Source organism: Crotalus tigris, unplaced genomic scaffold (assembly GCF_016545835.1).
Source record: "Crotalus tigris isolate CLP2741 ecotype Arizona unplaced genomic scaffold, ASM1654583v1 scf7180000017764.6130737, whole genome shotgun sequence".
NCBI classification, from domain to species: Eukaryota; Metazoa; Chordata; class Lepidosauria; order Squamata; family Viperidae; genus Crotalus; species Crotalus tigris.
In genome coordinates, this window is record NW_024096618.1 from 2,761,987 (window position 1) to 2,780,119 (window position 18,133).

The 18,133-nt window shown below is 41.3% G+C and overlaps 1 long non-coding RNA gene across 1 annotated transcript; it reads left to right on the forward strand.

Annotated features, from left to right (window-relative positions):
* The first annotated feature begins 11,724 nt into the window (after nucleotides 1-11,724).
* Nucleotides 11,725-15,917, forward strand: LOC120307019. Its single transcript, XR_005556433.1, has 4 exons — nucleotides 11,725-11,775; nucleotides 14,194-14,523; nucleotides 15,218-15,346; nucleotides 15,676-15,917. It is a non-coding gene; the product is annotated as an uncharacterized LOC120307019 (long non-coding RNA).
* The last annotated feature ends 2,216 nt before the right edge of the window (nucleotides 15,918-18,133 follow it).

The following is an 18,133-nucleotide window of genomic DNA, read 5'->3' on the forward strand; positions in this document are numbered from 1 at the left end:
AGTCATTGAATGGAAGGCAAGGATTCAGTTTTGAATCTGAAAAACCTCCAGTGAAGTGGCTCAGAGTTCTATCTTTGTGTTGACAGGAATCAGTGGTTGGGATAGGAACAGGGGCTGATCGAAATTTGACAGGCCTCTATGTGCTTCTTGTATTCTCAGCATGTGATACAAGTCCACACACTCAAAGGCACCCCTTTCTGCCTCTGCATACCTGAGCCATCTCATTCCAAAGCTGCCTCATGATCCACAGCATAAAAAGGAGCCTTAGCTGGCCAAAGAGTTGGAGGACCAGAGTCACATCATAACCATTTTCACAGAGGGGGAAAGAGCATTAAAGTTTCTAGAAAACTAGCAATCTTGCCATCAATCTTGATTTTTTTGTTAGTTACGAAGTCGTGTCCGACCCTTCACGAACCCATGGACAACGTTCCTCCAGGCCTTCCTGTCCTCTACCATCTTCTGGAGTCCATTTAAGCTCGTGCTTCAGTGAGTCCATCCAGCCACCTCATTCTCTGTCGTCCCCTTCTTCTATTGCCCTCAATCTTTCCCAGCATTAGGCTCTTCTCCAGTGAGTCCTTCTCATTAGGTGGCCAAAGCACTTGAGTTTCAACTTCAGGATTTAGCCTTCTAAAGAGCAATGCCAACCTGATCTCTCTATCTCAATAGCTAGAGATTCTCATTGTTTTGTAGTTTCAGTACATCTGAAAGCCATAAGGATGGGATGGGCTGTTCTGGGCCCTATTTTTCCTTGACTGGCTACAATGAATACTTCTGGATCCTAGTTTTCTCCCTCTATACACCAGAGTAGTAGAAGTTATTTCTGTTCCCGGAGAATTGCTAACTTTCTCTTTCCCTCTTTTGTTGACCATTTTTACCCTACAAGAAAGCTCACAACTCTGTTCTACCTTTTGTACGATATAAACCGCATCTAAACATATTAAGCCATAATTTGATTAATAACTGTACACTGTATAAATCATGGTGGCTGGGCTTACACAACACGCTGAAGTAAAACTAAGTCAACCCCATTAAGACATAATGCAACATCAAAGCCTAGCCCCAAAATTCGTCTCACAATATTCAATGATGGCCACCCACTTGCAATATCATCCACAAGGCATCTGCTCCAAAAGTAAATCCTATATAGCATTCATTGAGAATTATTTCCAGCCAGGTAAATTGCTATAAGATTGCAGCCTCTGACCATTTCAAAAGAATAAACAAATAGAGTGGAATTTCTCTCAGCCAATGCAGTATATTTCTTTTGAATTCCAACTGGTGGATCAGAACCTAATACTGTATCTCAGCCAAGCTATGATAGGTTGCTACACCAACATTAGCACTTCAAAAACTTATAATAATAAGTTTGAGTTAAATGTAAATCATTAGTCTGAAAAGATTGACAAACAAGGGAAGAAAAGGCCATTCTTTTTGGGTTAATACCTGGTCATCAGTACTGAAAATAGATAGCTGAATTAGATTTCTCTACCTACCTTTAGCAGAACTCTAAAGTGCTGCCCTAGTTGCCAGAGAAGAAAATGGACTGAAAGACATTTCTTCTCTCTGTAAAATCCTGCCTCTGAAATCCTTGCCTGCTAGCCAGTTCTTTACAGAGAAGGAAGGAGAGACTAGCTATACTTACAGGACAATGGTCTATGGAAGGTCAGCAAAGAGGAATTTAGGGCTTCCAAACAGACATGGTGAGATTGCTCCAGAGTTTATGCAAAGCAGTCTATCACTGTGGAATACAGGGACTCACTATGATACAATAACAGGCACTACCTTTACAAAAATCTCCTCTGGTGGGAAAAACGAATACTTGGTTTCACCTTTGAAGGCATAAGCAAAACATAAGAGGAAGCAGACAGTTGACTCTTTCCTGCCTGGAAACATCCAGAGAGAGATAGTCACTAAAGCTGCTGTGCAAAATATTGTTGTGATCTTGAGCAAGAAAGAAGGGGAGGTGCAGGGAAAGAAGCACTAACTTTTCCCCACTATTTTTTTTTTCAATTTAAACCTGTCCTTCATACTGCTTCTTTTTCTGTATACATAAGAAGCTCAATGGAAATTAGGTTTGCCTAATGTTGGATAGGATCAGATTGCCTAACTACTGATGATGAAGTTGTCTCTTCTTTCCTGATACTGAAGACAGACAATTAAATAATGATAAACACTATTTTTGTAACTAGTTCACAAACAATGCATGCAATTATTGTAGCTTATATCATGCCTTTGTAACGAGCATATGCTGCCCTTCAAATTAAATAAATAATGTATTTATGTGGCACTGATGTTATTTAATTCGAACATCAAGAACCCCCGAGTTCAATCCTGAGTTACAAATATTTTCTTCTATAGATGCTAAGTACAGTAAATATTTCAATATAATAAAAGATCATTATCTTTGAATGGCTACAAGTGTAAGCAAACTAAACACATATAACAACTAGACTCACAGATCATGCTGAATCTTAAAATTAGCTTTGGCCCAACTCAAATCATACATCCATGTGTACTGCAGATTGGGCAGGATGGGTTGGGACAGCATCTTGTTTAGCCCAGCATCATTACAGCATCACTTATTCCATTCTAAACAAAATTAGTAGAAATAAATAAATGGACATGTGTATCCTCCAAATATCTTTGGGGCTTCCCTGGATACAAAGGAAACTGTGTCAACTGACTTAAAGATCATTGATGATACACTTAGACAATTTGCTCAAAATAAGTAATAAGTTAATGGGCCTATGCAACCAAGAACCAAGTCCAGAAGGATTATTTTTATGTGATCAAATGATATCTTTTTTGGTTCCAGGCTTTGTGTGCATACATAGCATGGCTAACCAGGGTGCATCAAATCAACTTTGAACAGGATAAGTAGAAAAGGTTATGATAAGAGGCCTATGCACCGAAAACACCTCTGGGCCACTACATCATGTAACCACATATCCAAGAAAGTGGCCTTAATGTGGGACAGTTTTTCCCCTGGGCGATCCAGACGTAACACAAGTTTACTGCATGCAATAGGCAATTATTACATTATTAGTCAGTGGTAGCATAGTAAACTAATTATGCTTCAAATAGAAACAAAACAGGAAATGGGCTTATATCTCAGCAGGTCATTATACTTACTTGACCTAGACCAGGGGTGTCAAACTCGCAACGTCACGTGACATGTCACTACATATCACAACTTTTTTTCCATTGCCTGCAACAGGGAGGGCATGGTTTCACCATGACGCATCTGGCCCCGAGCCGGCAGTTTGACACCCTGACCTAGACTGATTCCCAAATTTAAGCAGGATTGGACTGGTTACAATTTGCATGGGAAACAAGCAGCACTTTGACCTGGAAACAAATTTGGAGCATTGATGTTATGTTGTTCAATCTACTACCTCCAGTTAATAGGTTTTTTTTCCTTATTGGAGGAGTTGAAATATAAGGATCATTTGCCAGACAGTGCAGAGAGGCAATATCTTCAGTTAAAACATTTTTTGACATGATCTAGATGTGGGCCAGGAGCCTTAAGTGCTTCTCTAGCTCTAGAGGATTTAACATATTGTTTATAATAATAAGCCTGTAACAGCTATTTATAAAAGGCTATTAGAATACATTAAAATAGACATCCAAGAATATTGGGAAATATTGGGTATGTAAGCATTAATGTTTATCACTATACTGTCGTCTGGGCCTCTCTGTGTCACATTTCAATATGTTTAAAAGTATGGTTAATTCAACTTCATCAACAAAATTATTGTGCATGTGAATACCTATCATTTTTTTAAGGAAGAAATTGATAGTTACAGCTGGAGAAGTTATGCTTAAAAAGCAACACTGGTTCCTGCCAGATGTCACCACGCACTACAAGAGTTCTTTCTGGAGAGAAATTGTTTTACATATTAATTCTCTTCTCATTCTTTTTATAGAGGCTTATATCCCTTTGAATTATATATCAATGGTTTGGAAACTAACAGGAAGATAATGGAAATAAATATTGTCTGCTTTTATGATCACAAAAAAAGGATACTATAAAGCTGGAAGAACATCCATTTGCCATCAATTATACAATGGTCTAAAGAACTCATCTCTCTTTCTATATTTGAACATAGATTTTATCACCAGGAATCCAGTTTGGAGGAGTATTTAGAAATTGGACCACATATATGAGTTTATAAGCTTTTCTTTTATATTGTTAATATTATCAATAATTTAATTTATGATGTGATATGACTATATTCTTAGTTTTATTTAGTACCTAAGAGGTGTGTGCTTTGTGCCTTCTTTTTCCTTTTCCCCACTTTTTTTTGAGTATGCCCATACACACGGGTGACAGTGGCACTGTCTTCTGATTATATATAGGTTTGGACTGGGAAAAAAATCAATTTATAGTAATAATCCTTGGCATACAGTAACACAAGTTCGTTTCTGATTGCTAGTTAAAACACAATCGACCCATTCTTGATTTGGCATTAACAATGCCAACACAAAACTGATAGTTGAGCCCACTGCCAGTTAAGCTGAGCCCTTATCCTGACTTCTTTCCTTCTGTTTGAATCATTGCCAAGCAGTGTTGTCCTGGTTTGTGGGTGAACAACTCATTAGAAGCAATTGGTTTTTCTCTTTGTTGTTCTCCCCCTCAGCACATCACTAACCAATGTAGGAAAACAGCAATCAGGAGTCTGTAGCACAAATGGAGAAAGATTGACTTCCCTGAGGTAATTGGTCAAGCTTTCATTGCATACCTGTACCATATTTTGGCATCTCCTAAGTTTAAAAAAAATATATAGGAAGGCACCTGGGTCAGAAATAATTCGAGGAGGGGGGATATGATTTTTTTTCTACTAGCTAGTAGTAACTGGATAATTGTCTTTCTTAATTTATGGGGAGAGGGGAAGTGATGAAACTGATAAAAAATAGGAACATAGTATGGAAACAGTCACTACTTCAAAACCAGTACATTTATTAAGGACTTAAGGCTGGTTTATTCTTGGGCTGGGAATGAGATGAGATCAATGTCAAATTACCAAAGATTGTGCCGTGGTAAAGTGTGAGGCAAGTAAGTAAAATATTAAGTGTAAACCTTGGCTTAACAATGTAAGATCTCACCAGAGTAATGATATTTGAGCTGTCTAATGGAATGTATCGTCCTCAGTACTAATGTTGGTGGGGGAGATTTTGTGGGAACTGACTGGCTCACAAACAGTCCATGATATGCATTTTTCATCTTCCAATTAAAGCTTCTCTCTGCCGTTATCCAGCTATGATGCATCAACACTGGTGGGGAGAGGCAGGATCAATTAAATGTACATCCGATGGTTCTGTGATGATAAACCGGTTTTGCACTATACTGGCATAACACTATTTGAATCATAGAATGGTTACTGGAGACAAGGCTTGCCAAGGCTGTTTTGTGCAATATTGTTGAAATTTTCAATAAAGGAGATCATTTTTGTCTATTAAGTTGCTGATAGAGTTATAAGAGCAAAGCTAATGAGGGGGGGGGATGTATTCAAAAGAAGTACGTTCTTTTTTAAAAAAATTACATTTAGGTGTTAAGAGATAGAATATGGAAAAGCACAAATCTTTCATGTTAGTGTTAGAAACTATGGTGAATGGGTGTATATAAAAATGCAATTTAATGATCTTAAAACTTAATAGAATATTCTTTAAAACCAGAGGAAAAACAGTCTGAGAGGAAAGAGAGTTTATTTTGACTCAATGATGCAAAGTGGGTAGTTTTAAACCCTGAAGTAAATAATCTTTTAAAGAGACAGGTTGTTTTTAAATGGTTATGTATACTGAAACTCATAACTGCTTTTGCATACAAGCAAAAACAAAGTTTGCTAATTCTGACTTTAAAAAGATACATTGGCATCTTTCACATTTTAAATCTTTTATAGCTTTACCACAGGAAATGGAGCTTTGCTGAGCTGTCAAAATAAAATATAGTTTTTATCTACTGGAAAGAAAAATGCAGCATACTTGGAAATGCACTTCTAGAATTCTGAAAAGCCAACTATACTATACAATAAGAAGTACTGGGCAGCTTCTCATAGATAAAAAAATCTTTTAAGTCAAAGAGAGTACATGAGATTTTGAACTTCCCATGATTAAGGTACTGAAAGTAAAACTGGATACTATTTCAGTAAATAGTAAAAAATGGATGAGTAGTTTAAGAATCATGGTAGATGCATAGGGACCTTTTGACTGAGCTAAGAATTAGAAGGGGGGATGGAAGAAGGGTGCAATCACTAAATAGCTAACATGCAGAAAGCAAAGCTAATACTCAAAAAGCTAAGAGTAATGAAACGTTTTCTTTTTAATTATGTAAACCAGTGGTTCTCAACCTGTGGGTCGGGACCCCATTTGGGGTCGAACGACCATTTCATGGGGGTTGCCAAACAACGCAGTCCGCCATTTTTCCCCCCTTTTCCTTAGCTGGGCTACTCCCTTTTATTCTATTGGCTTTTGAAAGCCAATAGAATAGACTCTCTTGAATAGAGTCTAATTCTATTGGCTTTCAAAAGCCAATAGGAATTGTCCAGGCTGTCTCTGCCCTGCTGAGCCCGCCAAAAGTCCCATTCTGCAAACGGTGCTGCACCAGTTGAGTAGTCCTCGACTTACGACCGGTTGAGTAGTCCTCGACTTACGACCGGTTGGGGGTCGCGGCATTAAAAAGTTTGAGAACCACTGATGTAAACAGTAAGAGGAAGAAAAAGGAAAGAGTGGGCTTGCTTCTTGGAGAAGATGGTAGAGTGGTAACGGGTGACAGAGAGAGGACAGAGCTCATCATTTCCTACTTTGCTTGGACTTCTCTGCAAAGGAGAATAGACCTAATGATAACATAGCTGATATAAGCAGGAAGTGGCAATCCAAGGTAAGTAAAGAGGTAGAAAATAGAATAACAGAGTTGGAAGGGACTTTGGAGGTCTTCTAGTCCAACCCCCTGCTCAGTAAGGAAACCCTATACCACTTTCAGACAAATGGTTGTCCAATCTCTTCTTAAAGACCTCCAGTGCTGAAACACCTACAGGCGTTTCACTGATTAATTGTTCTAACTGTCAGGAAGTTTCTCCTTAGTTCTAGGTTGCTTCTCGCTTTGATTAGTTTCCATCCGTTGGTTCTTGTCCTGCCTTCAGGCGCTTTGGGGAATAGCTTGGCTCCCTCTTCTTTGTCTTAGCCCCCGAGATATTGGAATCCTGCTATCATGTCACCTCTAATCCTTCTTTTCATTAAACTAGACATACCCAATTCCTGCAAAACCTCCAGTGTTGAAACACCCACAACTTCTGGAGCAAAGTCATTCCAGTGACGAATTGTTCTAACTGTCAGGAAATTTCTCCTTTGTTCTAGGTTGGTTCTCTCCTTGATTAGTTTCCACTCTTTAGTAGTGAAATATGAAAAGTTAAATTTGTAAGACAAAAGTCCTAACTGAACTTGTAGACTGTCATTTCTCTGTGATCTTTGACAATAATTTGAATCACACATAGTGCCAGACAACTGGAAAGGAATAAATACTGTTCCAAAAGTGGGGAGGGGGAGAGGAGCTGAGTGCAAACTTTCTTGACAGTAACCAGTTAGTTGACCATAAAAATGCAGTGGACATAGTATATCTTGACTTCAGTCAATCATTTAACAGAGTCTTCCATGTGATTCCAATAAAGAAGATGGCATAATGTGACTGTGCTAAACAATCATTACTTGGAAACATACTTGATCAAACATTAGCTCCAGGAGTTAAAACATAATATAGATTGGCAGATGACAAAAAGACTGGAAGATAGCAAAGCAGGGTTTTCCAAACTGTGAGGTGCACATCACAGTTTGGGGAGGTTCAGACAGAGTGCAGGGGAGGGGTAAGAACCTTTTTGTTGTACATTGTTACAATAAATCCTTGCTTCCCAAAGTTTTATTGAACTGTTTTCATCATTCTTTTGTGTTGATATATTATTAAGGCTTAGAGTTTAAAGGGAGGTCTGTATATTAGGATTACACTAAAGGGAGGTATAATGGCAAAAGGTGTAAGAACCCCTATCTTAGAGACAACAACAACAACAACAACAATAGAGTTGGAAGGAACCTTGGAGGTCATCTAGTCCAACCCCTGCTCAGGGAGGAAACCCTATACCATTTCAGACAAATGCCTATCCAGTCTGTTCTTAAAAACTTCCAGTGTTGGAGCATTCACCACTTCTGGAGGCAGGTTGTTCCACTGATTAATGGTTCTAACTGTCAGGAAGTTTCTCCTTAGAAACTAGGTTGCTTCTCTCTTTGTTTAGTTTCCATCCATTGCTTCTTGTCCTGCCTTCAGGTGCTTTGGAGAATAACTTGACTCCCTCTTCTTTGTGACAACCACTGAGATATTGGAACACTGCTATATGTCACTCCTCATCCTTCTCTTTATTAAACTAGACATACCCAATTCCAGCAACCGTTCCTTTATCTTTTAGCCTCCAGTCCCCTAAACATCTTTGTTGCTCTTCTCTGTACTCTTTCTAGAGTTTCAACATCTTTTTTACATCGTGGTGACAAAATTGGATGCAGTATTCCAAGTGTGGCCTTACCAAGGCATTATAAAGTGGCATTAACACTTCATGTGATATTGATTTTATCCCTGTTAATGCAATCTAGCACTGTGTTGGCTTTTTGGGCAGCTGCAGCATACTGCTGGCTCATAGTTAAGTGATTGCCCACTAGGACTCCGAGATCCCTCTCATAGTTACTACTACTGATCAAGGTAGCACCTATACTATATCTGTGCATTTGGTTTTTCTTGACTAAATGTAGAACTTTACTTTTTTCACCATTGAATTTCATTTTGTTACATAGCATCCAATGTTCAAGTCTGTCAAGATCCTTCTGTATCTTAGGCCTATCTTCTGGAGTGTTGGCTATTCCTGCCAGGTTGGTGTCATCTGCAAATTTGATGAGTTCCCAATCTATCTCATCCAAATCATTGATGAACATGTTGAAGAGCACTGGGTCCAGAACAGAGCCCTGGAGCACCCTACATACTTCCCTCCATGTAGATGCAGTTCCATTGAGGACCACACGCTGCATACAGTTGGTCAGCCAACTATAAATCCATCTGGTGGTGATGCTGTCTAACCCACATTTTTCTATCTTATCAAGTAGTAGGTTGTGATCTACTTTATCAAATACCTTACTGAAGTCCAAGTAAATTATATCCACAGTATTCCTCTGGTCCACTAATTTTGTCACCTGGCCAAAGAATGCATGTTGGCTTCTGGTAATAACTTTGTTTGCCTCTAGGTGTTTGCTGATTCGTTGCTTGATTATCTTTTCCAGAATCTTCCCAGGTATTGAGGTCAGGCTGATAGGTCTGTACATTCCTGGTTCTATTTTTTTTTTTCCTTTTTTGAAGATGGGAAATACATCAGCTCTTTTCCAGTCCTCTGGTAGTTCCCCAGTGCTCCAGGATCTTTGAAAGATATAGTTCAATGGTTCTGAGATCACGTCTGCTAGTTCCTTCAGAACCTTGGGGTGTAATCCATCTGGTCCTGATGATTTGAACTCATCTAGCGTGAACAGGTGCTCACTTACCATTTTCTTGCCTATCTTAACTTGTGTTTGTAATCTGTTTTTTGTGGTATGGACTGTTTTTCCCTTTGTGTAAAGATGAATGCAAAAAACAAGTTAAGTAGTTCTGCTTTCTCCCTGTTGAGAGATATTTAACAAACTAAAACAATGGTTAGAAACAAATAAAATGCATTTCATCTGGAACAAATGTAAAGCTTTTTTATTTGGGTATGAAAAACTAAAGGCATGAATAGAAGCAACAGAACATGCAGAAAAAATCTGGGTGTCTTGGTGTAACAACATGAGTCAATAGTATATTGCAACTGTGAGAAACAGCAAATTCAATCCTGCATCAGCAGAAATATAATCAAGAGAAAACCCTGTTCTTTGCTGGTCTGTCCACTCCTAGAATATTCTGGGCCATTTTCAAAAGGACACTGACAAACTGGAGCATGTCCACAGTAGAGCAACCAAAATGATAGGTAGAAAAAACAACAACCCATGAATAAGAACTATTGGTAGCATTGAATATGTTTGTCTAGAGAGAAGATGGGGATGAGACATGGTAGCTTTCTACAAGCATCTGAAAGACTGTCTTGTTAAAGACAGGGCAGAATTATTTAAAGTTATTTCAGAAGACAGGACAAAAGACAAGGGATTTTAATTAAGTTGGATATCAGGAAAAATTTCCAGATAACTGAGAGCTGTTCTCAGGCATGGAACTGACAAATGTTGGGATTTGATATATCTAAAGTTTGGATAGCCATTTGCTGGGGAGACTGAAGTAAGGGATTTCTGAATTGGTCAGGGGACTGGACTAGAAGCGCTCCCAGATATCTTCTAACCCTTGTATCCTATGAGTCTGATGTTCAATATGATTCAACATTTCAGCAATGATGATGATCAAACTGCCATCAGCATCATCCGCATGATCTCATCATCTACAGCAGGGATCCACAACCCCCGGGCCGTGGACCGGCACTGGGCCGTGGCATGCCAGCAACCGGGTCACACAAACAAGCAAAGCCCCATCTGCGGGATGCAGGCAGCACACAAAACCACGTCCCGTCCGGTCCATGGAAAAACCCCTCTCCACATAACCAGTCCCTGGTACCCAAAAGGTTGGGGACCTCTGATCTACAGGTATGATAAGGCACCTGGTGTTGCTGCTTCTGAGCCTGTGGGAGTGAATGCTCTACTTAGGAGCCATGCCATGGCCCTCTCAGACCAGGGGTTGGCCCTGGATTCTTCCACAGGTAAAGCCCATCTGGTTCCACTCACCACATGTCCACTTGATGGGCCTGTCACCTCAGTGCCCTTCCCACCATTTACTGAGGGAGACTTGGGGGGGGGGGTTTACAGCAGAAGTTGAAGGAAAAAAATGTAGACACAATACAGTAGCGCAGGCGAACACCTTTTGATCAGCATCCTGTGGGCGGCAGACAGGGACCAATCTCAATCCCCAATCCCAGAAGTTGGAAGGAAGCTGGAGAGGGCGGGGGGGGGCATTGCATTTAAAAATGGAAATTGGTGATTTCAAGCTAGGGGTTGGTAGGAGAAATGAGAACACCTGAGTCACTTAAGATTTGGCCCCCGGATCCGAGGACACCCCAGCCCCCGGCCCCGGAGTCGATCTCCGAAACGCCTAATATCCAGAGACCGTCGGGCGTCGGAGAAAGGAGCGTGAATTAACACTCTGGGTGCAATTTGGACATTCGGGGCTGCCCGCAAAAAAGTGAAAGGAAGTTTTTGCCGCGCCTCGTCTGACTGTGCACAGTACAGGGCACGGTGATACAAAGCGCGTCTAATACTCTGGCCAGGCGAGGGACTAGGGTGGGGGCTGCTAGGAGCCGTGGAAAAGGGTTCGGATCCCAGGTCGGGTCCCGGGAGAAGAAGTCGGAGGGAGCCGAACTAGGCGTTGGGGTGCAGGGCCCTTTGGCGGGCTCCCGAATGAGAAGCGAGGGCTCCCGCTCGCCGGCCGCCCTCTCGCCGGGCTGAGCGTTTGCGACGTCCTCGGCCGAGCGGAGCTCATCGTCTTGCCCCCTTTTGGACGGAACGGTCACTAAGCCCGGCTCGTCCGGACGTGACAAGCCCGGCGGGCGAAGGGGAACGGCGACGCCGGCCGCCAAAGGCTCGGGAAGAGCCGGGAAGATTTTGCAAAGGCGCCCGGAAAGACTGCAGCGCTGTGAGAACAAGCTCACTTCGCCCCCACCGGAACGCACGTCCTCGTCACAGGTGAGTCCGAAAGCGGCCTGCTTCGCTTGCTCTTTCCCAACTCTCCCGTGGGGGGGGGGGTTACCGCGAGGGCTTCCCAGGGAGCGAGTCTGGGCTGGTCCGAGGCGGGGAGCGGCAGAGGGTCAGATCGCCGGGGGAAAAGTCTTCCATTGCCGCCTGCGCAGTGGGGAGGCAAAGTCGAGGGCTTGCTCCACTTTGCCAGGGAGTCCGCCCTCGCCTCTCGTCGGACCGGCGAAGGGAGCGCCCAAGGCACCCGCTTGGCTCCCGCCACGAAGGTCCCGCCAGAGGCTCGCAGGGATCGGCAACCTCGGCTCTTTTATGACTCGTGGACTTCAACTCCCAGAATTCCTGAGCCAGCACAGCTGGCTCAGGAATTCTGGGAATTGAAGTCCACGAGTCATAAAAGAGCCGAGGTTGCCTACCTCTGCCTGGAGGATTCATCAAAACGGGGGGGGGGGGTAGGGAAGCGGCGGAGGAGAAGCGGGAGCGAGCCTCCCCCCTCCCTTTGCTCAGGCAGGGGCAGCAGAAGGGCTCTTCGTTTGCCTTTGCCGGTGCAGCGGACCAAGGGGAGGGTCAGCGACGTCCCGGATCAGCCCACTTGGGCGAAGGGTAAACTGTATCCCCAGCTGGGCAAGAGGCAACCCTCCTGTGTTAGGATCGGATTTCTGCGTTCCCGAAAACAAGCCAGCAGGTCCTTCCGACCAGTCGCCGTCCTCCCTTTGTGAGAACTACTAGAGCTTTGGTTGGGAAAGGCTGATAGTCCCTGGTGGAGCTGGAAAGAGGAGGCGAGGGGCAGCTTTGGCCAGCTGGTCACTGAGATCTGGCCTGGAAGTGGGCGGCTGGAGCCTTCCAAGTTGCCCTGCTTTAAGACAACTCAAACTCAGAGGCAGCTGTCGTCCCTTCAGATAGATTTAATAATGGTGCCTTTCCCAACCAGTTGCTTTTCAGATGTAGTAGAGTTTTTAGACTATACTCCCCATAATGTTCCCGCTGTTGGGAGCTGTAGTCCAAGGCACATGGCTGGTTGCTAATTAGGGAAGGCTGATTTAATTGAACTGATGCTTTTGGTGGTGGGATGCCTTTGAGTCATTTAAAAAAAAAAAAAAAAAACTCCTGGTAACTGCCCTGGTGACAAGTCCCTGCAGTTTTCTTGGCAAGGTTTTTCAGAAGTGGTTTTCCATTGCCTGCTTCCTAGGGCTAAGAGAGAGTGACTGGCCAAAGGTCACCCAACTGGCTTTGTGCCTAAGGTGGGACTAGAACTCATGGCCTCCTGATTTCTAACCTAATCTGTCTCTCAGTTCATTTTAAGGATTATCAAATAAAGAGAAACTAGATCATACAAGCAGCTTTAAAAACAAAACAGTAACAAGGCCACACTTTATATTCCACAGTTAAAATCATGGGACCCCCAACCGAGTCCTGAGCTAGTTTATTTCACTGTTGTTGGCATTTGCTTGGCCTATTTATCTTACTTTATAAAGTTTTTTAAAAATATCTAGAAAAATGTTCACCTAAGGAATGCTTTAGTATAAACAGTCTTAAAAGTAAGCCCAATTTTGAAAATACACCGGAGCTAAAACCAGAGACTTTATTCTGTTTTAGTCATCCTGTTCATTAATATGATTCAAGGGTACCATCGGCATTAATGTGCTTAGTAAAAGCATCCGTCCAATTGGTAGCAAGTGTCATAATTAAACTGAAGTTCAGCCTTCTCCAGCTTCATGCCCTTATATATATGTATGTATGTAGGTAGGTAGGTAGGTAGGTCTTTGGTTGTTCGGGTTTTCTCCCACGTAAAATTGGAAGTGTCTTGGCGACATTTCGACGAAGTCCCATTCATCATTTTCAGGCTGGTGTTTTCAGCTTCATGCTCCTCGAAGCATGAAGCTGAAAACACCAGCCTGAAGATGACGAATGGGACTTCGTCGAAACGTCGCCAAAATACTTCCAATTTTACGCGGGATTAAACCCGAACAACCAAAGACCTACATACAAACACCCGCGAAAACCTCAGAAAATATATGTGTGTGTGTGTGTGTGTGTGTGTGTGTGTGTGTGTGTGTGTGTGTATGTATATGTATATATCTCCAGCCAGTATGTTTCCAGAGGATTATGGGACTTAGAATAGAATAGAGCTGGAAGGGACCTTGGAGGTCTTCTAGTCCAGCCCTCTGCTCAAGCAGGAAGGCCTATACCATCTCAGTCAGATAATTGTCTAGTCTCTTTTTAAAAACTTCCAGTGATGGAGCGCCCACGATTTCTGGAATATCTGGTGCCACTCCAAGTCTTTCTTGGAGGGCTTGAAGACTGGGAAGGGACCTTTCTTCCTTGACAGGATGCTTCATTCCTGAGTCTTGCTTCTAATCACAGGTTAAGTCTGTCTGTAAGGGCAAAACACAGGCTACTTCTCTCCTGCAGATCCAAATTGTGACGATCAGCCATCACCAAGCGTCGTTCTCCTGAGCCCTTTATGCCACAAAAAGCGCGTCACCCTCGTGTGCCTGGTCCAGGGCTTCCACTACGAGTGGCCCCTGGATGTGATCTGGGAGCGTGATGGCAAAAAGATTGAACGGCTCTCCTTTGCTACTGAGCCAGTCAAGCAAGAAGGGAAGTGCAACTTCGCCACTGCCAGTCGCCTGAGCGTGTTGGCAGAGGAGTGGCAGAAAGGCCACAACTACTCCTGCCATGTCAACCAAATAGGGCAGGAGGTGGGTGACTCGGTGAAGAGCAGTCCAGACCACCAGACAGGTAAGGAAATGCCGGGCAATTAAGCAAGCAGCAGGGGAATGAATAAGCTGGCTGAGTTCTGTCATCAGGAAGACAGGGCTGGAAAGTGGCTTCCTCTTCTTCCTTTCTGGAAGAGAAAACCTTTCTGGGCCTTGGAGATTGATTTACTGGTGGTCAAGCACATCTGCTTCCCACAACCAAAGGGCTGTTTGTTATTGGATCATCAGTCTAAAGTCAGTTTTACAAGGAAGAGGGTTGAGCAGAGCTGGCCTGAGTTTTACTTATGGCAACCCATGACCTCCACTGCCATATACACATATAGAGGGAGGGAGGGAGGGAGGGAGGGAGGGAGAGGGAGAGAAATAGAGAGTCTCTGCATAGTCCCCAACAACCAAATTCCTCTGGCAAATGGCTGAGGCAAAAATCCTGCAAACAATTTTCCCTAGAAATATCAGTAACAAAACACATTTTAAAATGCACCATTTGCTACTTTTGCATGAACTCTTCAAGAGGACTGGCCAAAATTAGTTGCTTATTTATCGAAAGGATTCTGTGGAATGAAATGAAAAAAGTCCAACTCAAAACATTTGGGTTGCAAGCTTTGCAAACTGAATGGGGGAGGGGGGGTATTAAAATATCACCCTGAAATGTCTCCTTAAGCAATGCCGCTAGCTTCTGTTACAACTGCAACCTCTTTCTTTCCTTCTTTCTTCAGAATCACCTTCAGGTATCTCTGAGGTTCAACTCACCCTTTATGCAGGACACTTTATATTCCTCCTACTAGGGGCGAAAAGCTTGGTCTACAGTGTTATTTTGGGCATCTACAAGTTCTATAGAAAAAAAGGTAAGAGACAACTGTCTTGGTTATCCTAGAACAACTTTTTGATGCTGTTGAAACATCACATTGATAGTTTAATTATAATTTATTGACTAAGCCACAAATGACTTTACTCACACAGCATACTAAGCCAATAAATTATGGTGATGGGTTCCCACTCAGAGTAATTAAACCACATTATAGTTTTAACATGAACTGCAGGTCCCACCTTTGTATAGCAAAGGCCCTGATACTCTGAGGTGTCTTATTCAGGACATATACTTAAGTGACAGGCAGCCATGTGCTGATGGTCATTGCTGACTATATCCCTACATCTGAATTTATTTCCTTTGTAGGTCTCTAATTGCATTACCTGCTACAGCAGTATTCACTCCCTTAACAGCCAAGCACAGATTTACGTATGGCTGCAGGCCTTTCCCAGTGAAGATCCATTCCATTCTGAAGTTTCCACATCCTTCATCTCAGCTTCTTCCTTCCAGAGGGACTCATTGGTCACTTTATATTAAATTGTTCTATGCCTGGAGAAAATTTCAATACGTATTTTCTGCCTCATAATAAAGATGTTAGTGTTTCCTTATCTTTGTGTGGAAATTATTAATCCGAGCGGGTTTTCATATTGTCTCCAAATATTGGGTGAACTGAAGGAAACTGCAGCTATTCAGAGGAAATTATGATGACACATATTCCCATATAGCTGTCTTCCAAATCACATCGCTGCTCTCGTTAAATCCTGGGTCGCTTGTACTTCACATGTTGGTTGGTCTTCATTGCATTCAGAGTCTTCTGATGTCCTCCATCAAGGCAAGGTGACTATAGAAAGGAACAATGTCACTGTTGGATGGGCAACTTTCATAAAATGTGCTGGAATATGAACCCTGATAATAGCATCATACTGTGCTTCTATCACCATAGTCAACGGAAATGAAAACACAGACAGTTTCATTAGAACTAGTTCAGGGAAAGAGGGAAATAATTGTTATGGTTGCATAGTGAGAGTGAAAATGGATGCTATTCAAGGCCTCAAGTCATGTCAAGCTATTATCTAAACCAGGTTTCAGCCTAGACTCGCCCAGGTGCCTTTCCCATAATCTATCAGCCAGCAAGCCTGAGGGTTGGAGGAGTATGGGAGCAGAAGGGCTCCGGAATTAGGGGTCACAAAGTTTGGGCTTAGACTTAACTTATCTTTTACAACAGCCTAATGAAATCTATCTGTAAACTGGGAACGAAGCTGAGAGATGAACAGCACTTTAAGCTTTCATTCTACAATGTTGTATAGAAAGCACATTGTATCTGCAAGTATTTAGTTAGGTGATTTGACAGAAATCTTAAAGGGGGTCTTATTCTTTTGTATTAGTTAATAAAATGAAACAAAGTCTGTTGATTAAATAAGATGTTACGTTTTTAATGTGAAAGGATAAGGATCTAAGTTCCAATGCTAAAAGCATATTTCGAACAATAACAGTTCAGATGAAGAATTTTGCTATGTTCATATAACAAATTAAGCCTTGGTTTGCTTAAACATGGTTTCTTGAATAAATCATAATTGACTAAGTTTATAAAAACAGATCTAGAGTATAAACACTGGATTCTAAATCCAAAACCCAGATAGGTTGATAATAAAGTCCTATTTAAATATACTTTTTTACAGAGTTTCAAAAATATAACAGTAGATATATATTTAAGATGGAGAAAATTAAAACAATATTAATTAAGAGAAATCATAGCAATTAAAATGAACTTTCTGCCAAGGTTTAATTTTCTGTCCAAATGCTCCCAATAAAAATTGAAAATAAAATATTAACTGATAGAGACAATTTTTGGTGGACTAATAAATGATTGAGGATTATATTTTAAGTTAACTACAGTACTTAACTTTAAATTTGGAGGAAGAAGTTAGTCCAGCAGCTCCAACCACCTTACTGTCTAACTTGGATTATAGATTGGATCATATCATCTTATGATTGAGTTATTTTTATTAAGGGAACAGAAATCCCAGATCATTTGTACAAATGTCTTTGGACTGATACAAACAGGAATTAATGGCTTATAGAGAGATCATGCAATAAACAGTGTTTAAAAAAAATGTGATAAATACAGGAGAAGAATGATTTATCTCTCACCTAGTTATTAAAATTTTATTTTAATAAAGAGAAAGCAAACTCAGTGGAGAGATAACAAATTGTATAAACTGCAAGAACTGATTATTAAGAAGAAAATATTTTGAAACTCTTTGAAAATGCCAGAATGATCCAACCAATTTCCATTTTCAAATAAACATTATAGATTTAAAAGAATCTCAAGAAAAGATTTAAAAGAATCTCAGAAATGAGTGGGAACACTTGGAGATTCTTAATGAATTTGAAAACCTTTTAATGCAAATTCAGAGCATTTGCTGGGCCTTATGTGTTGAAATATGTTCAGAAACCAAACAATTTAGAAATGCTGTAATTAAATGGATGAAGATCCTACATATAATATTTAATAAGCTTCAAGAGGAATGTCAATGGAAGAAAACCATTAAATTCACATACAAAAAAAAAAACTGCCATAAGGTGTTTTATTGCTGATGTTTCACTCCAGTATTGTTTGCTAAAATGGGCAGTTCGCTCTCTAAAAATTGTTGGTAAAATAACAACCAGATTGGATCAGTTTTCCATACTTGGTGCAAGCTGAACAATCACAACGATTATTGATAATAGAAATACTGCTAAATCTTACTTTCCCACTAAGTATATCAACATTTTGTACAGGGTAATTGCTATAAGGATACTTAACCCTTCCTATTAAATACTC